The sequence below is a fragment of the Myxocyprinus asiaticus genome, chromosome 50, assembly GCF_019703515.2.
Source record: "Myxocyprinus asiaticus isolate MX2 ecotype Aquarium Trade chromosome 50, UBuf_Myxa_2, whole genome shotgun sequence".
Lineage (NCBI taxonomy): Eukaryota > Metazoa > Chordata > Actinopteri > Cypriniformes > Catostomidae > Myxocyprinus > Myxocyprinus asiaticus.
This window is the reverse complement of record NC_059393.1, coordinates 5820487-5846669: the sequence shown is the minus strand read 5'-3', so window position 1 is coordinate 5846669 and position 26183 is coordinate 5820487.

Below are 26183 nucleotides of genomic sequence, written 5' to 3'. Positions count from 1 at the left end.
TTTAAGCTCCCCTTCATACTACACCTGCTCGACGATTTTCTTGCTTATCGATCACCCCGCTGCACACACCCCCATTTTGGTTGTCTTAATCGAGCTTTTTCACAAGTCGGGTGTTCCCCTCTCAAGTGAAAAAACCACGAGCCCTACCACGTCTCTCAAATTTCTCGGCATCATGCTCGATTCTCTTTACATGCAAGCTTCCCTGCCTAAAGATAAAATCGACAGGATCAGGTCTATTTTCATGTGGTTTCTCCAGTCAGTTTCGGTCTTAAAACGCGATCTCCTGTCCCTATTAGTCCACCTCAATTTTGCCTTGTGCATCATTCCTCAAGGCCGCTCCTTCGTTTCCCGTCTCTTCGCACAAGCTCATTCCGTAGACAACCTCTCCAACATCATATCAATCGATTATGGCTGCTGCTCGGACCTCCTCTCCTGGTCACAGCTTTTAAATCACAGGAATGGCATTTCCTTTTTTCACAATGAAAAACCCGGTTATTTTCAAGGATCTTGGTTCGCAGGGAAATGGCCAGACGAATTTCTCAATATAGCTTCCAATGCTCCCTCATCTGCTCTCTTTGAAATTTATCCCATCGTCATGGCAAGCGTCATATGGGGTTCCCTCTGGGCATGCAAACGCGTCGTAGTTTTTTGCCACAATTCTGCAGTCATCACCATAATCAATAAAGGCCGTTCCTCCTCAAGCCTCATCATGTCCCTTATGAGACGTCTGACATGGCAGAGCATTTCCTGCAACTTCATTATCTCAGTCAGACACATTCCTGGGTTTTTCAATGTAATCGCTGACTCCCTCTCTCGTTTTCACTTCCAGGATTTCCACAGACTATGCCCCTCCGCCAGCATAAAACCCATTCACTGCCTACCCATCTCAGATCTCCTGCTGGATTAAGTCCCTCTCTACTACCCCTTTTAAATTCTGCCACAACTCTCATGCAGAAAGGACTTACCTGGTCCACACTTACTTCCTACAACTCCGCCTGGGCCCACTTTTCTTCCTTCTGCCAATCACATGGCACTCCTCTATTTCCCATTCTAATCTCCACAGTTTGTGCGTTCATTTCCTTTTGCTTTCATTCTAGACATCTCAAATTTTCCTCTATCATCAAAATGGTAGCTGGCATTCAATTTCATGCCAGATGCCACTCTCCTGACACCCCCAGCATTTTCTCCAATCCCTCCATTCGACTGCTACTTAAAGGAGTCCAAAAATCCCGCCCCCCCCTCCCCAACAAGAGGTTACCTAACACCTTGGACATCCTTCACCTCATGATTTCCTCACTCAGATCAGGTCTTTTCACAGATTATATTGATATTCTTTTATAAGCAGCCTTCCTTTTAGCTTTTTATGGGTTTATGAGGTGTGGAGAATTCACCACTAACTCTCTCTCCTTTTCACCTTCTCGCGACCTTTCCTTTTCCAACATTTTCTTTTCCCCAAATTCTTTCTCCCTCTTTCTCAAACACTCTAAATCAGACCAATCCAGGTGCAGCCAGAAAATAACCATTTCAAAAATATCTAGCCCATTTTGCCCCTTCACCTCTATGGTTAAATACCTGCAAACTTGTTCACATTTTGCTGCCGACTCTCCCCTATTCATCACTCCACCCCTAGCCCCCATGTTGCACTATTGGTTCAGAAACCACCTCACCGCAGCCCTCAAACATTGTGGTCTCTCCACTCATGTCTTCTCAGGGCACTCATTTCGTATCGGAGCAGTTACTACTGCTGCTCATCAAGGTATTCCAGAGTCCACTATCAAGATGCTCGGCCATTGGTCTTCCTCATCCTACCTGAAATGTATTCGACCTAACACTCAAATCATCAAACAAGCTCAAATCTCCATCAGCCATAAGTTTTCATTCCTATCTGGTGGTGGTTGGTGGCTCTCTCCCATCACATCCTTCCCTATGCAATGATTCAATTCAAGCACATCCATCGTTTGCAAGTATAACGCATAACTATGTCTACCCTCCCCGCCAGGGCTTCCATAATCTCAAGCATGGTTTCCTTTGCATAGGTAATGCACAAGCCAGCTCGCCCTCACCGGAAAGCTCACACTATAATGGGATATCTTTCAACAGGGTATTGCATGACAACATTGCCATTATTGTATGGCTTTATGTATGCTGTTCACCTTGGCAAAGATAAAATGGCCGCCCCTGTTGAGGGCTTGAGGCTCATGGAATATCTTTCTACAAAGGGTATTGCACGCAACGTCGCCATTATCGTATGGCTTTATGCACGTTGTTCACCTTTCGGCAAGGATAACCATCAAACAATCTCTTCCGTCGGAGGGTTTTCATAATCAAATGTTGTTTTCTTTCAACGAAGGGATTGCACGCAACGTTGCCATTATCGTATGGTGTTACGCTACATTGTTCACCTTTCGGCAAAGATTTCTCAAACAACTCTTCCCTCATCGGAGGGTTTTCATAATGAAATGTTGTTTATCATTCAACAAAGATACTGCACAACAACGCTGGCCTAACGTAGGACCTCATACCAAGTTGTTCATCTTTGGCAAAGATTCTGCACAACCAGGGGCTCCTCGATGGAGAGCCCAAAGTCACACACAAGAACAAGCATAAAATTAAACTAAAACGAGAAAAAAAAACACACACACACAAGGACAAATCCAAACTCAAAGGTGGAGTATAATTTTTTTTTTTTAAAACGCATGGCTTTTCCTATTGCAAAGGCATTGCACAACCATGCCAGAGATATTGTGCATTTCATGTCAAATCTAGGTGTTCACATCTCTTCTTCCCCCCCCCCCTCTTCTCCAGAATGAACGCCTAACACAAGACCTGGTTTGTACCTAACTGGATCGTCTCTTTTGGGGGTAGTATTCTACTTTCGCTCTCTTTTGGGATAGGCTCCTCGCCCCTGCCTCCTATCTCCGTCAAGATATGAGGGTTCTGAGTACAGGTTCTTCGGACCACCAGATGGGGCTTACGCCAAAGAGAGACATTACATTTCTGTTTTATATTCATCAAATAAATGTCATCTTAAATTTCACTCAAGTCTGAGAGTCTTCCTGATAGAAATGTAAGCACAGCGTAGTTCTAGCAGGAAGACTAGCAGCTGTACATCATCGCACAATTAGCTAGGTAACTCCTAGCCAATCACATGTAAGCCATTGCTTTACAAGTCTGCACACAATCTATCACATTGCTGTTTCAGTGTGCTAACACAGTAACCTCCACCACCCACCACCACAGGTTGAGTCCCATCCTGCACGAGGGTAGGCTCCTCACCCCTGCCTCCTATCTCCAGCAGGATATGATGATTCCGAGTACAACTTCTTCGGACCACCAGACGGGGCTTACGCCAAAGAGAGACATTACATTTCTGTTTTATATTCATCAAATAAATGTCATCTTAAATTTTACTCAACTCTGCGAGTCTTCCTGATAGAAATGCAACTTCCAGGGATTTGGTGAAGTTTCCCACCATTTCTGGAACTCAGGTTTTGCTGGTATCACTGCGGGGTTTTCCCGGTTGTTTGGAGTGGTGTACCTTTTTGAGTTGGAGCCTGACCCTGCTGCATACAAGGTAGTAATCTGTGTTGCAGTCAGCACTTTGGTATGAGCGCATGCTGAAGACATTCCTCAGGTGGCAGCATTCTGTGATGATCAAGTCCAGTTGGTGCCAGTGCTTAGAGCGAGGGTGCCTCCAGGATACCTTGTGTTGTGGTTTGGTCTGAAAGAAGGAATTGGTGATGCATAGTTCATTGAGTATGCATAGCTCAAGTAGGCGTGATCGGCATGGACTCTGGCACTGAAGTCACCAAGCAGCAGCAGTTGTTCCTGTTTTGGAATTCTATTGATGGCTATCTGCAATTGGTCATAGAACTCATCCTTTTCCTCTTGCGAGAAGTAGAGAGTAGTAGCATAAACGCTGATGAGGTGGGCAGGCCTGTCGCTAGTGTGAAGTTTTAGGGAGGAGATCCCCTCAGTTCCACTTGTGCCAGCCTCTGTAATCTTCAGCAGTGAGTTCTTGACTGCAAAGCCAACAACATGTTCTCTGCTGTCATTTGCTCCCTCTCCCAACCAGAAGAAGGTGTAGTCCTTTTCTCTTATGGTGCCAGATTCTTCCAAGCGGGTTTCCTGCAGGGCAGCGATATCCACTTGCAGTCTATGCAGTTTGATGTTTATCACTGCTGTCTTGCAGGTGTCACTTACCTCTTGATAGTCCAGTGGTCATGGTCCATATATTCCAGCATCCGATTTTGAGAGCTTGGCTCATCTTATTTTTCTTGTGTTGTTTGTCTGGTGCCAGGTTCCAATCCGCTGGTTGGGCTATAGCCCAAATCCCCATGCACCCAATGAGGCAGGCAGACCGTGGTGGGACAGCACCTTATTGGCTGGGGACTTCCCAGCTTAAGGCAGGTGGCAGCTGTCCAGTGAGTTGCGATGGCCCCTCCCACCATTGAAAACCACCCCTGGTGCCATGCTCTACACCAGGGGTGTCAAACTCAGTTCCTGGAGGGCCGCAGCCCTGCAGAGTTTAGTTCCAGCCCTGCTTCAAAATGCCTCCTTGTAATCTTCAAGCACTCCTGAAGACCTTGATTAGCTGCTTCAGGTGTGTTTAATTAGGGTTGGAGCTAAACTCTGCTGGACTGTGGCCCTCCAGGAACTGAGTTTGACACTCCTGCTCTACATCATTTTAGCTTGGCTTATAACCGATAACTACTGTTTTCCTGTGTTGTGCCATTGCGGTCGAGTGACACTGGAGTGTCCTCACCATGGCACAGGCCTGCGCAGTATTTTGGGAGGCAGGCTGTTGCCCATGCAGCAGGTTTCCCCTCTCCACTCTACCGATGTAACCCAAGGGAAAGACAAAAGCCAGTACAGTTTGACACTGGTGTTGTCGCAGGAGTTGCCAGAACCATGTTGATGTGTCAGGAATTGACTGCCTTAGGGATTTTTCCTCAGGATTTACTCCCAAAGCCTTTCCCAAGAATGGGTATAGCCGCAAGGCAGCAGAGGTTTGTAGTAGAGGAAGCAAGTCAGAGATAGATTACCACTCAAGGTTGACAAGCCCCATCTGCCCGAAGCAGCTGGTTTTAAGGCGCCAGTAGTCCACCTTTCGCCCCTTCTCCTGTCAGTAGGAATGGTGTCAATGGACTCTGAATGAGCCACACAAGAAGGCCAGGAGCTGGACTTGGTTGTCAGTGGCTGTTTGAGGCGCGTGCCTTTAAGAGTACTTTATAGGTAATGGGAGCTTATCTCCATTTCCACCCTCAGGCTATGACAACCTTGACACCAATTGTGTTTGTTCTGACAGCAAAGAAAGATCTGGAAGTATTCTAGTTTGGTTTATTTTCATGGAACCGTTTAGAATGGAATTATTCGACTTGATTGGACACTGGGAGACTATTATTTCCATGACACATACTGTACACTTTAAGGCCAAAAGTATGGGGGATGTGCAATTAGGGCAGAAATATTAAAATATGAAGTTTGAAGCTGAAGACATAATAACATTGACTCAATCAATGGTGTGAGTTTGGAGCGGGACAACCTATTTGTTTAATCAACAGCAGAAGGTAGGAATATTCAGTCTGAAAGCTTTGGAGGCACTAGTCACACAGAAATTACACACTTCAGCTTTAAAATACACTTGCCACAATGTCATAATTTTCATTGTGTCTGTGTTCAAACCAACTATACCAGCCATATCTCTGGTTCAATGCTAGGTGGTGCTATGTGATAATTTTTTTCTGCGCAATATCCTACATAATAATGGCAGCTTGATTTCAAACTTTTAATTATGTTTTTTATTTAACTAAAAATTACAAGTGCCATATGTAATATGTCTGTTTAAATACCCCAAATAATTGCTTAAATATTGTGTTAACTTACCGCTATTAGGAACTGTTGAGGTAGGCTTAGTTCCCTTTGAGATTAAATGTAACATCTTCTGTCAGCATGTGTGCTATGCTGCCTGTGTAATTTTGATACATCGGTTAAGAACATCTGGCTTTCAATGCATTCATTTAGGTTAATTTTCTTGGGTCACAAACTATTAATTTGTTGATTATACATTATTTAATGCTATTCTATTCATTAGGCTATTGATATAGAAACTGTTGTTGTTAAGTAAGTTTCATTCATGTTTCCTTTTACCTGATATAAAATGTTGTACCGGTAACGCCGCTTGCTCCGAGTATAACCAGTGTCACTGTATTATGTGGTAACCCCCCCACCCCTTAATAAATGCTATTGCAATTACAGACAGTATTGAATTGGGTAATTCGAACGATAAAGCATGGTGATGTCATTCAGTTCAAGAGGGCACCACCTGTATTCAACAAGGTAATTCCTACAGTAGTTTATGTTCAAAAAGTCCCATTATTGATTCAGGTAATTCATTCTCTCTTGCAGAAAGAGGCCGTAGAATAAATTACCCTTTCTCAGAGGAAGAGCGATTTTTACAGCCGTTATTTCCTAGTTCCGAAAAAAGATGGTGGTTTGTGTCCCATTTTGGATTTTGAGACATTTGAATTTCACTCTAATGAAATTTCGCTTCAGGATGCCGATGCAAAAACAGATAATGTCACAAACTGGGGGACTGGTTGTTGATAGTAGATTTTAAAGAGGCTTATTTTCACATTCAAATTGCTCCAAAGCACAGGCGTTTTCTCAGATTCACTTTTGGGGGCAAAGCATACCAGTTTTGCATCCTTCTGTTCGGCCTTGCTTTGGCACCATGCACGTTCACGAAATGCATGTATGCGCCAGCTCTGGCCCCTATGAGGCTTCAAGGCATCCGATGAATGGTCGATGTTTGCCCATTTAGAAAGTCTGGCTTCCCAACGAGATGTCGTTCTCAGCCATTTGGAAAGTTTAGGGCTGAGAGTCAACCTAGGTTCTGTTACTAAGGCAACAGACTCATTCTAGGATTAGAGCTAGTCTCACATGTGATGCAGGCGCGCCTGTCTCCAGCTCGCACTCAGTCATCACGCAGGTGTCTAGCAATGTTCAGAGAGGTGCTTGTTCTCCCTGAGAGAATGTTTCACAGGCTGTTGGAGCATATTTTCACAGTGTCCGCTATCATTCCCCTGGGCAAGCTGCACACGAGGCATGTTGAGTTTCATACAATGCTCTCTTCTAAAGGAGCAGAGCAACACACTGTCTCTCCGAGCCAAACAAGTCCCGGGTTGCCTGAATTTGGTGGATCTCCTGTCCAGGCAGGGTTTGAGACCCAGAGAATGGACATTACATCCTCAGACAGTGGAGCAGATCTGGAGGATGTTTGGACCTTGCCGGCCTTGTGGAAGTTATGGGCTTGGCCCCTCAACAGAGTGCTCTTTTGAATGATGGTTTATCCCCCGCTGTGGTTGAAACCATTCTTAATGCTAGAGCCCCACAGGAAATAATGGCTGCTTAAATCGCTCTCCCCTGAGAAAGGGGAATCTATTCTATGGCCTCTTTCTGCAAGAGAGAATTAATTTCCTGAATCAAGAATGGGACTTCCTGAACAGAAACTACTATAGGAATGACCTCGATGAATACAGAGGTAATTATGTGCCCGTTTGAATCGAATGACATCACCAAGCTTTATCAGGCTATGCACGCTTAAGTGGCATGTTTTTGTCTCCTGGAGACCCAGTTCACTGCCCTGTGAGCTCAGTGCTAGAGTTTTGCTAGAGTGTTTTGGGGCTGCCCAGGCAAAGCTTAAAGTTTATGTCGCCGCTATAGAGGGCAAACACATGCATGCAAATGGGGTTTTGATCAGTAGTAATTGTTTTGTCTTTCGTTTAATGCGTGGAGTGTGCTGACTAAGGTCTTTACACACTGTCCTCATCCATTCATGGGATTTATCCATGGTGTCAGAGGCGCTTTTGGGTGCTTCGTTTGAACCCTTGGTATCAGTCTCTGATACGTTTCTGAATCTTAAAACTGCCCGTTGTGGCTATATCACCCAGTCCTAGACATGACTGTGTATTTTGTGTTTAAATACAACATAAAGTTCAAAGTAATATTAATCATAGACCTTTATTTTTTTTCTTATATTGAACAAAGCTTTTCTAAGAATCAATTGAAACTTTCCATGATTCATGGTCAATTCTCTTTCAGGAGTACAAACTGAACAACTCTACTGTAAACTACAGTTCATTTACACTAAATGTTGATGAATCCATGAATTTCAAATAATTCTATCAACAAAGTCAAGGTAAATACATTAATTTTTCAATTGCTTTCTGTCAAAAGATAAGCACAATGAAGGTCTAAAAGATTTGCATTTAGGTATTAGATCTGTATTCAACCGATACCTTTTCTGGATAACTGAGTTTCACCGATTTTATGACTAGACTTACATATTCGTTCTCTCTTTCTTTTCCTCTCTCATCTTCATTCTGTTTCACAGGCGGCTGAAGCAATAACTCTGCAGCAGTGCATCCATCTGGCTCATGAGTAAAACATTAAAGTGGAGGAGTTGATTTTATTTCCATTATCTTTATGATTCCCATGCCACAGGAGATGGAGGGCCTCATATCCAGGTGCGCTTGGTTCATCAGCTTCATTTGATCTTATATTGCTAATATCTAGCAACTACAACATTTAAAATGAATGTAAGTAAGAAGCGGATCATTTTATTACATGAAAAGCCTGTTTTCATTAGTCTAGTGGTTTCTGCCTTGTAATATTAAAAATGTACATTAGTGGATACGTGTACATACATGGATAGCTCGTGTTTATTTGGCTGCTTAGTCAATATATCTAAAGTCGCAACTTAGGTCTTGATTAGTTTGCTGGTCAGGTACAGATAGTCTTCAGTATTTTCATCTTCTGTAAAAAAAATTTAATATATTGTCTCAAATTAACCATGTTTCCAACTGTCACTCCTAGACAGAAAGGCACCTTTAATCCACATCTAGTCTCAGCCTCAGAAGGCATGCCCACAGACCACCTACCATCCAAACACAGACCGTCTGATGCATATTGAAAAAAAAAAAAGTAAAGCCACAGTCACACTAGATTTGAGCTTGAACAATTTTTTTAAGCCCTGCAACGAAGGATATTATGTCACACTTTTGGACTCCTGTTTAAATATACCATCTACTCCACTTTCCTCCAACAATTAAAAATTAATTATAAATATATATTCTTTGTACTAACCCAAGAGGTTAATCTGTGAAGTTTTGATCTTCTGTTGGTCACATGTCTTCTCTTCATTCAAATTCGCAGTGCAAAATTTCTTCACATGCTCCTGCATTTCCGGTCTCCCGTGTTTAGATGCATTTGAATGGAAGTGAATGGAAGTGAATGGAGTACAAAGTCTGGTCTGACTGTACATACCCACAGAACTTTTCAAAATTGCAAGCTCCAAACTGTTTGACTGGCTTTATGTAATTGCTTGGAATCAGGTTTGAATTAGCCCACTACAAAGAGTGCATTTGAAGAATAACTAGCTCCTGGATTTAAAATTTTGCAAGGTTAGTTCTTTGAAGCATGTTCTAGATTTATTTCTTTTTCTTTTTTTTTTCTTTTCTGCAAATTATTTCTTTTGGATGAAAATTCTGCAGTTCTGGTCACAACATCTACACACTTTTTTCTTTAATTTGTTATGTTTTGTTTGTACAACCATTTGTGCAGACTGCTGTGCCAATGTTTGAATTATTTCTTTTTTTTTTTTCTATCCCCCTCTGTTATTGTGAACCATCGATTTCAGATTGACCTGCCTTCAAACTCAGCCTGATCTCATGAATATGATGTGACTTTGGTGACATTTTGGGAAAATGACATTACATGGTTCATTACACATATCATGGCAGTTCAGAGGCAAAAAATGCCCACTGTTTGGCATTAGAAACAAGTTACATTTTCTCCCCAACATATGAGTTTAAGGTTAAATCAAGTTTTAATTAAACAAAACCGACCTCCCTACCCTCAACCTTAAATCTAACCGATAGTGAAATTGAAAGCAAATGTGCAATGAAAAAAACAATTAGGTTTTTAAGGCTAATGATATAGTTTATCAAGTTTTAAATAAAATGTATCTCACTACCCTAAACCACAAACTTAAACCTAACTGATAGTGTCATAAAAAACAAATGTCAGATGAAAAATACAATTGCTAAAGCAACTACGTAATTTCGTGGTGCGTTCGTTGTTGTAGCACCTCTAGTGTTTATTTCACTAGAAAAAACAGCACGATACATACTGCAAGCCATTTAAAACTCATTTAGCAAAAATGTATGTATAGTAACGTGATACCATTAGACCAGATTGTCTAAACTCTACGTTATAATAAAAATAACTGTTGTTTAAAGTGGTTGGTTCTTGGCCAGAATAAGCTGAATTGTAGACCAGGCTCTAAGCCAACAGTCAAAAGCCTGGATTCTATGGGACTTAGCTGCATCTTGATGCTAATGTCCAGCCCCAATAAGCAATTGTAGAGAAGACAAACATTTACAGAAATGGTTAGGGCCAGAGAAAGATTTAAATGCTTCCTTAGCCAAAATTGCAGGAGTAGGACTGCAAATGACTTTTTAATGTCAGTTTAGGATGTTGATTGGAAAATCTAGTCAGATCCAAGGCTGTAATTGGAAGATTAATGCTGACCCAGTTGAGCCAGTGGGTAATTTGTTGCTGAAGTGGTGTGAAACACATCACATGGCAGAAATACATCTTTTGCTGTTTTTTTGTTTAGTTTTTTTATCTCTCTAGGTTTTGGGGTGACAAGAACCATCGCAGATACTACTGACCTTTCACACCCTCGTGACTTGTACATTTTGACATTGAAAGTAATAGTTCACCCAACATGTTGTCATTCAAAACCCAAATGCAAACACATAATTCATTTTTGAAGAATGTACATATAGATATAGTTCATAGTTCCCAAGGGCTGTCAAGCTCCAATTAATTAATAAATAAGTACATTCATCACAAAAGTGGTCCATATTACTAACAACTGAATAGCAAAAACAATGTAAAGATTCATCAATGGAAGAAAGTCAAATGGGTTTGGAACTATTTTGGGGTGAGCTATTTCTTTGAATGGCCTTCCCAGGTATTGTAGCAGCTTTGTCCTTCTCAAAATCTCTCCAACATACTGCACTTGACTGAATCACGTCCCTTAAGCCTGTTATCATTGCACTCAAGCCATTGATTAAAGTAAAGTCAGGCTTTCATAGTCCTGACAACAAACCTCATGAGAAAAGCCAATTTCGAATTATTCCGCTTTAGATCCATTTGCAGTCACTGCTGGGTTGCATACAGCTAAAGGGAGATTCTTTGGCTTCCCAAGTGAGTTTGGAAATGCCATGGTCTTCTGCGGAGGGATTATAGCTCATGGCAGTGGAAGGGTGATAGTATCTCATCACTGTTTAGGCCCAAATTTGCTGGATGAGTCAGCCAGACATCGATTGCAAAGTCAGCAGACAGTCAGGCTTGAGTGCCAGTTTGATTGCAGCTAATCAGGCTCAATCATCTCCGCTCTGATTGGTGGAGAAGAGTCTGGGATAATAGAGCCTTGATAAGTTTTATCTCCCCTGTTGACTCCAGTATTTTTTATGAGGTCCGTTTCTAGTTCTGTTTAGAATGGCCACTGATCTCTTTTGGCTTGAGCATTTTATTGTTTTTTCTCACAAATTATTTTTCGATCGATTCAGGCAATGTGTTTAGGCAATGCAATATCTTCACCTGATCTAAACGAGCTGGACCCATGAAAAATATTGTAAATAAGGGGAATGTTGAAGGGATAATGGCTGGCAGTTGAGTATTACTGCCAATAAAGATTTTCTGCAGCACTTTAAAAGAAAAGTTCACACAAAATGGCTTTAAAAAATGACCATTGACATTGGATCTCATGTTGATTTTAAGTTAATAAAAATATACATTTTGATCTGTTCTCTCTGGCGGTCAGTACAGGTCTTTGTTTTTTTAATTGGGTACACCAAGCGATATATGATTACACGCGTATTATAAAAATATAATACCTACTTTTTGTTCTTATTGGCAGAATTTGACTAAATTGCTTGAAAATTATATCTCTTTCTTACAATCATGGAGCTAATGTGGAGTTTATTAAAACAAATATTATAATCAAAAAAGTATTATTTATATTCTATTATCTTTATTGTTTTTGGAACAAAATACAAGATAACATTTGCATTTTTTCTTTGTGATTTTTTTTAATTTATTTATGTTTTGCTAATTAAAGTTTCCACAGTAATTATACCTAAACACAAACTTGATAAACTCGTAAGAGAAAATGTTAAAGCCTTTAAGTCAAGTTGCTCCCAATGGCAGGCTAGCGCCTTGCATGGCAGCTCTGCTGTCATTGGTGTGTGAGTGTGTGCGTGAATGGGTGAATGTGTCACAGTGTAAAGCGCTTTGGAACCACTAAGGTTAAAAAAGTGCAGACCATTTACCATTTACAATTTAAGTTCAATATGTAACATGTGAAGAATAAACACAACATTTATGTTTATAAACTCTTGATTTAGTCAGTGTTCATGCTAAGTTGTAATTGTTTTGGAGATATTAAGGACAGTATTCTGTTTTAGTATTTCATCCAATACTGTGTCCCGCAATTTAATGCACTCTACTTATGGTGAGATGAATAAATCAAAAGTAATACAACAGATATTTATAAAAAAAAAAAAAAAAAATTACATTGTTGACTCATTTGACTGGACTTCCAAGATTAAAGAAATATATAATGCACAAAATTTAATTAAAAATACAAAATAAATATTGATTGCAAAAATGTTAACTGGATACTAATCACATGCAACATGATGAGGTCATGTGACAAAAATTGTATGTGTATTGCACAGTATTTCATTCCGAACTTCCATAGTGTGCAAATGGGAAGTTTAAAGGGAGATAACCTCTTACCAGAAGTACCAGTAAACGTAAGCTTGATTATCTACTCTGTGAACACCATATAGTTTTGCTTGAGAATTTTCAATTACTGGCAAAGAAACAGTTAAAAGGGGCTCACTTAAAGTCCTGAAATACCTTTTTTGCCCGCAAGACAATTATTGTATTTTCCACTTGCCATAAAAAAAAACCTTGTATGTGAAATCAATGCAGAGAGACTCGATAACAATCTATCTCTGTTTCTCCAGGCATATCGCAGAGCCTCTGCGCCCCCAACCTTTATTATCGAGGGATCTATGTGAGAAATTTGCACTTTGATGTAACCGAATGGATCCATTTGCCATGTACTCGCTGCATGAGTGATTTTACTCAGACGAAAATGCCAACTACCTTTGTGAGGCCCTGATAAGAATGTCATTGATGGTTATGATTCTGGCTATGTGCAAGAAAACTGTTGAATGCAGAATACAGCAGAGAAACGGCTTTTGAAGTCTTCAAGTAATGAAAGAATCACAGACTCTCTCTTCCTTATTTTATTTATGGCATTCTGGAGGGAAGAAAGTGTGTTCAATTATCATACTCTTGGCCGAACAGCCTGGCCCTGTACTGAAAAATACAAGATGTCACTTCGACCTGAAAGGTACCTTTTATATTTGGTTCCACTCCTGTGGTCGCTACCCCGTGGGAATTCTCAGAGATAGCTTCATGGGCAGACATCCCTGCCAAAAAAATAAAGGACTGGGGAAAGTATTGCCAGAGGACAACTGGCCACATCATAAATAAATAACTGAATTCTATTTTCTTAAAGTTGCACATGAAACTTTAAAATGTTGCCCTCAGCAAAGAACATGAGGCCCTCAAAGGTTTGAGAGATAATCTACCAGATGAGATGAGACTGTCCTTTATGAATATTTGTGTTTTTAGAGAATATCATAATTGAATAGTGATTGAAATTGCGGCTAACACTTAAGAGAGATTCTGCATGTCATTGAGTGAAAAAGTGAATTTGCGTGTTCAGTTTAAATCTCTCTCGTGCCTCATAGAAGTGGCCACTATTGTCCCATAACTCATAATAATTTGTACAAGATGGCAAAATCGTAAGATATCGTGACTTGGCTCGAACGACAAGGTATGACTTTTAAACCCCATTGAGACCAACCAAACAACAAACAGAATTTCAAATTGACACAATACCCTATTGGACAGCCTCCTATTCAACACTTCATATTAAGGAAATGTCTATGAACAAATGTGGTTACTCATTCCATATTTATTTATGCAATACAAATGACTGATGTATGAAAATTAACTGTAATACACCTACCTTATCTTTTTCCAAACTACATTTTCTGAACTGCAGATTCAACATTGTTTTCTGACATCTGTAAAATGAGCAATACTTATTACTTTTGGACGGATGGATCTGGCTACACCAAACTTTGGAAATGTCAGATATGTACTGTATGTAATAGAGAAAAGGCACGGCCTAGCAAAAGGGCATCTGGCATCGTTCATGTTGTTAAAGCTGGCAAACAGCACAGGTCTGGAGGACAGTGGCGGGCACGTTGTGGGTAAATTGTCCTCGAATTGTGATCAAGGCCGTGAAGACCTTTGCCATCTGTATTGTGACATGCAAATGCACCTGTTCAAATAGCACCTGAACTGGCCAACTTACCAGCTCATTGTACGCAATTACAGGAGCTTGTGGTTTTTTTTATTTTTGCAGCCAAGCTTTGATCCCCTAAAGCATGCAGCCTGCAGGTTTTTGAGCACACGTTAAGTGTGTGAGTCATCTGCTCCTCAGCTGGGGCGCCTTCTCGACCAAGCCGAGCGTGATAGAACTGAATCCCGGGATCAAATGAATGTCTAGACACTGGTCTGAGCTGCTTAGATGTGCTAACTCAGTCGACACACTTATGCTGCAAACAGAATTGCACAGTGTGAAATATATTACATGTTCAAAATCAGTTAAATTGAACTTATTTAACAAATCCAGAGTAAATTATTTTCATGGTTGAAAAAAAAAAAAGAAGTCAATTCTGTCATACCAACCCTGTTTGACTTTCTTTCGTGTGTGGAACACAACAGGAAATCTTTTAAATGAATACTCCGGCTCGTATTTTCAATACAATGGCAGTTGACAGAGATTCATTTAAAGCTTAAAAAAAGCACCCAACACTATCACATCAGTTAAAATATTGATTATTAGAGACATTTAGCACTAAAAACAACCAATTTCTGGGATGAACACTCGAGCCAATATGAATGAGCTTCTCTTATGTGCTCATAAACACGGCATGTAGAATAAGGAAGCCATAACAACTAAACACCATAAAAGACTCTATTTCTCCATGTTGCAATTTATTGAGGGTTGTGTGCTGTTATTAAAGGATACAGCAATCTATACCATATACACACTGCTAGTTTTAAGTATGAGTCTGCTATAGAGAAATGATAAGACAGTCTGCAGTCAGTAGAGGCTGAAATTGCTCAAGATTGTGTTCTCCAAAAATTGTCTGTTTTGTAAAACATATTTTATTGCATTTTGCTCTGTAATGCATCTTAGTATGTAAGTGTGGCCACTCATGTGCAGATATTGATTTAGCATTAAGGGGAAAACTGGAAATATCATAATGATGTGTGATCTATTGGCTTTAAAAGGGGAAGTGTGATGAGGAGGGCATGGCCGGGCCGTGATGGAGCACGGTCGGCGCTGAATCAGCGGGAGAGCGAGATAAAGGGCAGCCTCTCGAACTGGCGGCTCCGGCTGCCCTTTATCTCGCTCTCCCGCTGATCAGCTGATTCAGCACTGGCCACGCCCTCCTCCTCATTACATTCCTCCCCCACCCGATTCAGGCCGGGCCGCGCCGCGAGTGAGCAAAATAGAGAGAGAGAGAAAAAAAAAAAAACGTTCCCGAACACGCCGCCCATCCGGTCCTCAGCCTGCTGGAACACCTTCGTCAGCGACACCAGGCGATGGCACTGGACTCGCTCATCATCACGGCCCAGCCACACCCTCCTCCTCCTTGTCACAGGGAGATACCACTACACTGCTAAGCACCCTCAAATGAAACTTAGAGCAGCCTCAGTTGCAGACCAGGGCAAACTGCTGCCCGCGGGTCGATTTATCATGAACGTTTTTTATTAGAGCTTTCATTTATCTGGCTTTGGGACCTATCGCACATCCATAAGCTTTTAATATGCTCAGGGTTGCCAGATAATAGATGCAACACCCCAATCAGAGATTTATACTTATGTCATACTTGATTTATGCAGTCTGGCAACCATGCATGAGAGTGCACGCGCTCTCTCTCTCCTCTTCGGAAAAAAAAACCTTAAAGTGCTCAATAGTGCAATATTCTGCTCAAAGAAAAGTGTGATGCAGCCACTCCATGTCCATTCATGAGGCTGCGTGTGCTGTTTAGTGCCAAGTCTGCGAACGAACCTTTTCAGTGATGAACTTTAGTAAAATCCCAATAGATTTTCGCATCATTCGCACACGGAGGGGACATGCGAGCAAAACCAAGTGAGAGAGGAATATGTTTGTTCTTTGTGTTATTTGTAAAATGCTGAAGTCTCTCACACCTGTATGTGAATGTTATCTGGCAGTAATCATTTATCAGTATCATGCAGCCTGTTTTATTCAGTTGTGTGCTGAATGGGATGCCAAATAAACCATTGACGAGACTCACATCATGACCCATGAGCGTGTAAACAGGTTGATAATGTTTTGAGAATAAAACAAATGTGTCCACTTTGCGACCAACATTCAAATGAGCCTTTAGAATCTATAATTTCCAGAATATTTTATTTTACTATTAAACCAGACTCCTGATGTAGAGTGTTAAATTGAATACTAAATTACCACTGCATTGAAGTATGGTAAAATAAACAATTCATAATTATACTCAGTCTTAATTCAGTTTTACTAACATGTGATAGAAATGTAGCAGCAAAACTTCAAGCAATCACAGAATGATCCCTTCAGTCAGAATACACTTCAGAAAATTGTGCATCATTCATTGAGTGCATGAGTGCACTACTACTTCTGGGAATAAAAGATACAACTAGGCAGAAATTTTTATCTTCTCTCTTCCATGTTCTACTTAACAGATGATGTGGCCCCTGTACCAAAAAATTGCACACCTCTGCTCAATTTAATATGCAAGTCTAATACTGTAAATTGGCAAGCAGATTTCCTTCAATCCCATCAAACACACAAAAATCCCTGCAGTTTGTGAACACAATTGCTGCATCAAAACTTATAAACGTGTATGATTGTGCAAATCAGTATGTACTAATTTGCAGGAGCAGCATTTTGCTGTCATTTTCAGTGACAGATCATGTGAAAAAAAACAAAGCAATAAATGTTTTGTACATAAAAACTGTTATTTACGTTGTTTTAGTAGCATTTAAACATGATTTAATAGATTACAATACATCTCCACTTTATACAGAGCACCCCCACTATTTTCAAACGCACCCTCAGTGATTTTGATCTGGAACCGGGCCTGTGTCTAAGCATTATGTTTTTGTGTTCTGATTTTTTTTTTTTTTTTTTTTACTGGATAGTAAACCATCATAATGGCATTGATAAAAGAAAACACTTTCCTACTCTCTAGGACTTGTTCAATGTTGCCATTGTTACGTCTCTTCAGTCTAGGGGTCATAAGGACGCAACGAAGATTTGGAATACAAAAGTGAAAAATATGAATACAATGGTTTGTCAAAAGAAAACAAGATAAAAAGGACACAATAAATCTCTTCAGGAGGAAGCAAGGCCAAAATAACAAACAAAACACAAACTTACGAAACCACCCCCTAAAGAAAAACTACATAAACTTAAAACATACAAAAAAAAAAAAAAAAAACTTAAGACAAAATCACTTTCCTGCTCCCTCTCCATCAAAAAACTAAAAAAAGAAAATGGCTCTTCCTCACTACAGAGAAATACTTATAAATATAGAAAAAAGTGGTTTAAAGGAAGAAACTAAGAGACAACAAACACTAGTCGGCTATAGGTTTAACTTTAGCGGTAACTCTTAGCATTAGCACCTGGTCTTTTACAACCACAACTCAATAATACAATAAGAGCTGGGTAATGCTCAACAGGGACACATCCCAAAACAACAGCTAGCACACATGTAACAACTCAATACTCTTTCTGGTTCTCTCAGCTCTCCTTTTGTCTCCTTCCAAGCGAAGTTTCCTTCATTGATGAGCCAATCATAAGAAACAGGTGATAATTAGAGGGGAGGAGCCACCAATTAGAGGAGAACATTCCAATTATCACCTAAAAGATAGACCTTGAAAGGGAGAGAGAAAGAAAAAGAAAACAAAACAACTACGTCCACGGACGTAACGCTAAATTGGGCTGGTTGGGATGCTCAAACAATCTGAGCAATATTTTCAAAAGTGCCACAGAGCCACATTGTTTACACTTTTCAGGAGACTCGACCTGCAAATGACTTAAGTCCACTATACACTGTAGGATTTTTACAGTCCTTTAGGATTGTTGCTTGTCAGACTGTACGATATGAGTGCACTGATATCGCCATGGCACACTGTGCGACATTATGTCAGACTGTACAATACACATCGTTGCCGAATGTGGTCATAATCATCCCAGTCAGAGAAGATGTGCGGGAGCGTTGCGGAACAGAAGCGAAACGGCGAGATTTGCCCACCCCGGAGGAACATTTTATTATTATTTTTTTCTGAAAGTAAGAACATCAGCATTTCTGTTGCTCCAATACCACTCCATCACAAGCATATGCTAACATGTAAAAAGACAAAATTATTTTGTATAATAAGACAGCCTGATCACAAATACAAGAAAGTACAGATGTTGAGAATGAACGCCAGTCAGGGAGGTGGTGTGAATCTTAACTAAAGAAGTTTACAGATGTTTAAAGTAAATTTATTAAAAGTAAAATAGTCATTAAAATGAAGTTGTAAAGAAAATGCAGGATATATGTAAAGAAAAAAAAAAAGGTGTTAAGAAAATGCAATCATTTATTTATTTTCGTTTTGTAAGCTCTGTCGTTATTTAATTCAGAGAATAATGCTTTCATATTGCTGACGTGTTACACTTTTCTCCAAGTATTTTCTGCTTATTATTTATTAAAACTTTTTATATAAAATGAAAAGAAGAAAAAAAACATTGAAAGAGCTTGAGTAGAGTGATAAATGAGCATGAATGTTGCTATGGTGGTGCAAACGCAGAGCAGGTTTCTTTCCAAGTGAATTGGGGTGCGAGAGAGGAGCAGACTTTCTCATCTGGCCGTCCTAACAGCAGTCACACTATACGGCTGCGATGCTAAATTTCTGACACTGTCAGAACTTCGTCGGAGGCTAAAGATCATCGCAAAGGCTATTAATTGGCCGTTGGTGAACATGTCACACTGAACATTGTAAGATTGCCGATTTTGCCCTACGATGACAGAAATCCTTTAGGATTCCCAAAATTTGTCTCAGACGGCAGAATCGTGGCCAAAATCGTACAGTGTGCACTGGGCTTATAGGCTTATAGTTACTTATAGTTGTCTCTGCATATTAAGCTGAGATGGGTGAAAAATGTTGGGTGAAAAAAAAAAAAAAAAAATCACACGTCACCTTTAAACAGACCTTAATAAACATTGTTTTTGCAACTTATATATCTGTTATGATTGACATATGATCACAATGTTTGGTTTACAAGGTATTTAAAGTTGTTTATGTGTTAAAAACACTGTAACAAGCATTATAATAATTTGCATTATGTTTTCCAATAGCAACAGTAATGTGCATATGAGAGTGCTTGGACTCATATGCACATTAGCATACAGTGACATTTGCCTATACCGCAGGCCACTTAATGACACAAATATGCTGCATGTCATTTATGGCTGGGAGTGGAAGGACGTGCTCTCTGTCCAGTTGTGTCTTCCGCTGAGTGACCCTGGTCCCATCTGCCACACCACGGATATGTCAACGCAACAGAAAGCGGCCATTCATCATCCACACAGATAACACCAGTCTCCAATTCAACACCCCCAGTGCCACGATGGGTGCATTTTATTTTTTTTTATTTTTTTGTTGCAGATAATAAGTTCTATTATATTCAGCTTTGACTAATGACTGCAGGTACAGTCATTGTGGCTTAAAAATGATCTAAGAAAGTCAGATTTACAAATCGTCACATGTGGATCACTTTGGATTTGTGTGTGACTTTTTTGAGACTTTCCTGACAGGTTTCGATTCATAAATTGCTTTTTTTTTTTTCGGAAGTCCTCTTTAGCCAATCACATTTTAATCCACCAATCATAATACACCTTGCTGAACTATGGTGGATATTGTTTCCCCGTTACCATAGTTACTCATTCTTTCAGTGGGAAGATATAATCGATAGATTTGGCTATTTTAACAACTAAAAACATGATGAAAAGCAGTTGTGTCGTTTTTTGCACTTCAGACAAAGCCAAAAAACCCGGAAATAATTTGTTAATCACCTTTCAACTTACAAAATAGAAGCCTAAAGACAGCAGCAGATCCTGGCATAGGCAATATAGGCTGGTGTCTAGGCAGCAACGCTCTCTGGGGCGGCACGACAGGGTACCTGATCGATCGCCCCTGCACAGAGCTCGCAAAATCGCGATGGGAGAAGGGTGCCCCGAATTGTGCTACCCCGCCCCTGGCTCGCGATGGGTGAAAGGTGCCCCAAATCGTGTCACCCCGCCCACCGCCCCGAGCTCGCAAGATCACGATGGGAGAGAGGTGCCCCAAATCATGCCAGCCGTCACAGAGCTCGCAAGATCATGATGGGGGAAAGGTGCCCCAAGTTGTTCCGGACAGGCTACTCAACCTAAAAGGCTCTAAATGGTTAGGATTATAGATGTTCATAATGCATTTTTACATTCTGAACAAACATAAGATAACCATGATCAACAGTATAGGTACACCGTGGCACAGGAAAATAAGTATCAATCATGTGATTGCTGGGCAGAGTAAGGGGGGCGCCACGTCGGATCTCACCTAGGTCACCAAGTAAGCCAGAACTGCCACTGCCTAAAGAAGAGCACTGTGGCTGCAATCAACCAAATGCTGGATACATGGTTTAGTGTGTTTGAGAAGCATCCGAGCGGATTCAAGAATAAATCAATCATCATATCATCACAACAATGGCCCTAGCAGGCATAATGATGAGTTAACACCAGAGATCAAGACAAAACTTGACATGATCGGAGTGGAGTGCTGCTTATATTGGTTTTCATACTTTAATCAATCAAACCTTGTGCTTAACGTTCAGTTTGGTGAAGTGTTTAATTAATGAGGTAAAGTTGCTGTAAAAATGTTTAGGTACACAGTACTGGTTATGAATGTATTCTCATCACCATTAGTACTGTCTTAACTTCCAAACAGAGTACTTATTAAGAAGAAACAATTTTTGTAGCATTAATTGTTATTGCATTGCATATTACTGCATATTTCTTGTTTAATAAAATGTATTTCATCCCCATCATTATTGCATCCCCTTTTTTTGTGTTTTTTGTTTATAGTTTTATTATATGTGTACTATTTTAACCTTACCAAAGTTTAAGCCTTCTTGCATTGTCTGCTGAGGCTGTAAATTGTCAAATTAAAATAATTAAAGGTATTCCATTTAAATTGCATCAGCTCTATCACAGGTTTCACCTCTTAAATATTTTGCAAAATATCATTAATGACACTTTAAATGATCATATTAAAAGAAATAAATAAACATGTTGATGATGTAAACAAAGCAAATAAAAGTTGTAGATCCAAATCAAAGAACAAAACATTAATGTGAAAATCGTAAATGTAAACTTCTGTACTGAGTCTACTGAACTGTATGACTCTACAGCTTGAAGACATGTTTCCAGCATTTGGTCCATTGCAGCCACAGCATTCTTCTTTAGGCTTCTATTTTGTTGGCTGAAAGGCGATAAAAATCATTACCGGGTTTTCTGGCTTTGTCTGAAGTGCAAAAAACTACACAACCACTTTTTGTCATGTTTTTCATTGTTAAAATAGCCAAATCTATCGGATATTTCTTCCCATTGAAAGAATGAGTAACTATGGTAACGGGAAAATGATATCCACCAGAGTTCAGCAAGGTGTGTTGTGATTGGTGGATTAAAAGCTCAATGTGACTGGCTAAAGAGGAGTTCCTAAAAAAGACAAAGAAAAAAAAACATTCACACATTTTTTGATGCAAATTAATTCAAGAACTTGATAAATACGTATTTGTAATTTTTTTTAATTATTTATTTAAGTGAGAAGTATTTGTGCGGGCAATTGGGGGAATTTTTGTGCCCTCACTTGTATATTTATGAATTGTATTTTGGATTTATGAATCTGATTTTGTGAATGTGAATTGTGCTGTGCATTTATGAATTGTATTTTGTAAATATATTTGTTATGAGGAGGAGGGCGTGGCCAGGCTGTGATGGAGCATGCTGTCACTGAATCAGCTGATCAGTGGGAGAGCGAGATAAAGGGGCAGCCTTTATCTTTATCTTTATGTTAATTGTTCAGTTGGTTCCCGCCTCCTCCTTGCCCATCCTTTACCTGTTGCAGTATTCTTTTTGAGATCATTCTGGCTCCATAGCTAAAGGCTCTGTGGGGTAAAAGGCTCCTTGTAATGGGTAAGGGACGGGCAAGGAGGCGGCAAATGGCTGAACAGTCTACATAAAGTTGAATGTAAATCTCAACATAAAACAAACATAAACAAACACACACATGCCGCGTGCGTCTCTCTCTCGAACCACCGTCTCCGGCTGCCCTTTATCTCGCTTTCCCGCTGATTAGCTGATTCAGTGCAGCTCTGCTCCTTCACGGCCCGGCCACGCCCTCCTCCTCGTCACACTCATTTAATTTTATTCCCTCCCAAAACACTAAATAGCATCAAAAACTACCACAGTACTTTCCTAAACACCTGTTTGACACTATGAACTGCAAATTTGTCCTCTTCCATGAGATAATTGCTTGTAATGTCTAAAGTGTAATTTTAAGGCAATTTAAGAGAGGGGGTTCAGTGAAAAAATGGCAGCTGATAGCCAGAAGTGCCTGCCAATGTGTGTCAAAGGAGTAGGAGGAACCTGCTGCTGGCAGCCGCCAATCATTAGCGTCCAAACGGTGACAGCAGCCAATCGCTAAACTTCCAGAGTAACGACTAGACTATTTGTCTGTGTTAGCGGTTGAGTTCGTTTGATAAAATGATTAAAACATATTTCTTTAATCGTATGTATAAAGATTCGACTAAACATTGTTCGCATTGTCGTTTTTATTACAAGTCTTGTATTCTAAATGAGATCGTTTGAAATTAAAATGCACTACAAAATGTGGAACAACTTGAAATTTTCACATTTAGCAATAAAATATTCTAAGGTTAAATAAATGTCTATGGACAACAAAATGATGTCATCCATCATTTAGACAGCATGTATAGTAGGCTATTCCTATTTTGCATGATATAAACGACATAATTACAAAGCATTTCTGCCCAATATTAATGTATGTTATGGTCTGTGAAAGACATGCAATGGTGATGAAATGCAAATGTCAAGAAAATGTTTTTGATAATTAAAAACAGTGCTTCTGATTTAGGTTTAATTCACTGTATACTTATGCTTAATTTTAATGTCCCCAAAAGGCAAAAAGCAGTAGTATTTTGTCCATTTTAAGTTATTACCAAAATAATTGGTCTTGTTAAAAGAGAGTGTTGGCTCAACTTTTATATATCTTTTATATATCTGCTACATATGCTCAGATTCAGGGAAAACGAAGACTGTTTTTATAATCCTGTGTAAATACTTCAGTGTTGGTGTATAATTTGGCTTTGTACGGCAGTCTGGTAAATTATTGGTATGTTTAGTGTTCATTTTTATTCTGTTGTTTGTCTAGTATTACTGTTGAACGTGTTTGTGCATTTGAGTACACAAATGAGTGGCATCCGCATATAATATTGGTCAACTTTATGAATTATGCGTACAGAAAGTCAGCATCTTCACTGTGTTTCTGTTGATTTATCTTACCTTAAATTACACCACATTTAAGATTGAAACAGTACACTACAGCAACTTAGGGTTAGGGTTAGGTTAGGGTTAGGTTAGGCTGCTAATGGTGTATATAACATTTAACTCAATCAAGATCTGCTTAATAAACTACCCATATTCAATGAAACTATGAATTCATACGTTTTGCTAGTATAAGAACTGTCAACAAGGTGATGGGTAAAATATAATCATTCACTCAATAGACTTGTTGTCAACACTTTCCATGAGCTGCATTTTGAATTGGTAGCGTTAAATTCAATTAGAGCTGTTACGCAAGTCATATGACAATCCCAAGTGATTTTTATAAAAGGAAATAACTGAAGTAAACCGAAGATGACATTCCAGAAGCATAGATTTATTTTAAAACATGTTCAGTTTTACCTTTTTGCTAGTGCTTTTTTAGCAAATATAGCATTAGAGCTTTTATAATGAAGGAGGAAGAATCTTCTTCCCCTCAAGCATGCGAGTGATTGGCTGCTGCCAATGACAGCCCCTCCCACTTATGGTTAATTTAGCAAGTACCTTCGACTACCATTGACTGCTGCCAGCTGCCGAGTTTTCTCTGAACCCTTACTGCAATTTGATCTAATATTTAATGTTTTTAAATGTTGTAAATCTATGTAGCTAATGAATATCCTGGAAATTATTACATTTATTTTGAAACAAAATACTCATTTGTCATTTTAAATTTTGTTCAAGGTGATAATACGTACACTGGCGGCCAAAAGTTTGGAATAATGTACAGATTTTGCTCTTATGGAAAGAAATTGGTACTTTTATTCCCAAAGTGGCTTTCAAATGATCACAATGTATAGTCAGTACATTAATAACGTGAAAAATTACTATTTTAACTAAACTACTTTAAAGTTTTCTCATCAAAAAATCCTCCATGTGCAGCAATGACAGGTTTGCAGATCCTTGGCATTCTAGCTGTCAGTTTGTCCAGATACTCAGGTGACATTTCACCCCATTCGTCCTGTAGCACTTGCCATAGACGTGGCTGTCTTGTTGGGCACTTCTCACACACCATACAGTCTATCTGATCCCACAAAAGCTCAATGGCGTTAAGATCCATAACACTCTTTTCCAATTATCTGTTGACCAATGTCTGTGTTTCTTTGCCCACTCTAACCTTTTCTTTTTGTTTTTCTGTTTCAAAAGTGACTTTTTCTTTGCAATTCTTCCCATAAGGCCTGCACCCCTGAGTCTTCTCTTTACTGTTGTACATGAAACTGGTGTTGAGCGGGTAGAATTCAATGAAGCTGTCAGCTGAGGACATGTGAGGCATCTGTTTCTCAAACTAGAGACTCTGATGTACTTATCCTCTTGTTTAGTTGTACATATGGGCCTTCCACATCTCTTTCTGTCCTTGTTAGAGCCAGTTGTCCTTTGTCTTTGAAGACTGTAGTGTACACCTTTGTATGAAATCTTTCAAAGTTTTTTTTTTGACAATTTCAAGCATTGTATAGCCTTCATTCCTCAAAACAATGATTGATTGATGAGTTTCTAGAGAAAGTTGTTTCTTTTTTGCCATTTTTGACTTAATATTGACCTTAAGACATGCCAGTCTATTGCATACTGTGGCAACTCAAAAACAAACACAAAGACAATGTTAAGCAGCAGTGTTTGATATAATGGCAAGTGATGTTCTAGTACCAAATTAGCAATTTAGCATGATTACTCAAGGATAAGGTTTTGGAGTGATGGCTACTGGAAATGGAGCCTGTCTAGGTTTGATCAAAAATTACTTTTTCAAATCGTGATGGTGCTGTTTTTTACATCATGACTATACTCTGTGATCAGTTGAATGTCACTTTGGTGAATAAAAGTACCAATTTCTTTCCATAAGAGCAAAATCTGTACATTATTCCAAACTTTTGGCCGCCAGTGTGTATATATATATATATATATATACATATATAATATCAATAACTGTCCAATAAGTGAAAGGATAGTATTTGGGGTAAAAAGCCCCCCAGTTGCTGGGGATAAAGGTCCCTATTAAGCATATTGCTTTTCTTAAGTAGGGGGAATAGATCTGTTATTAACAATGTTCAAAGTTGGCACACATTGACTGATCCAATCACAATGGAGATACAATTGTTTATAGAATACTTAAGATGTAATAAAATATCAAATGTGATTGAAATGAGTAAGAAATGATGCACCCTGTTTTGAAGGGGTTATTTTGAATAAGTATTATCTTAATTTGTTACTAAAAAAGCATCTTGCTGTCTCAAAAGTATTTGTCTTAGTTGATAAATTGTG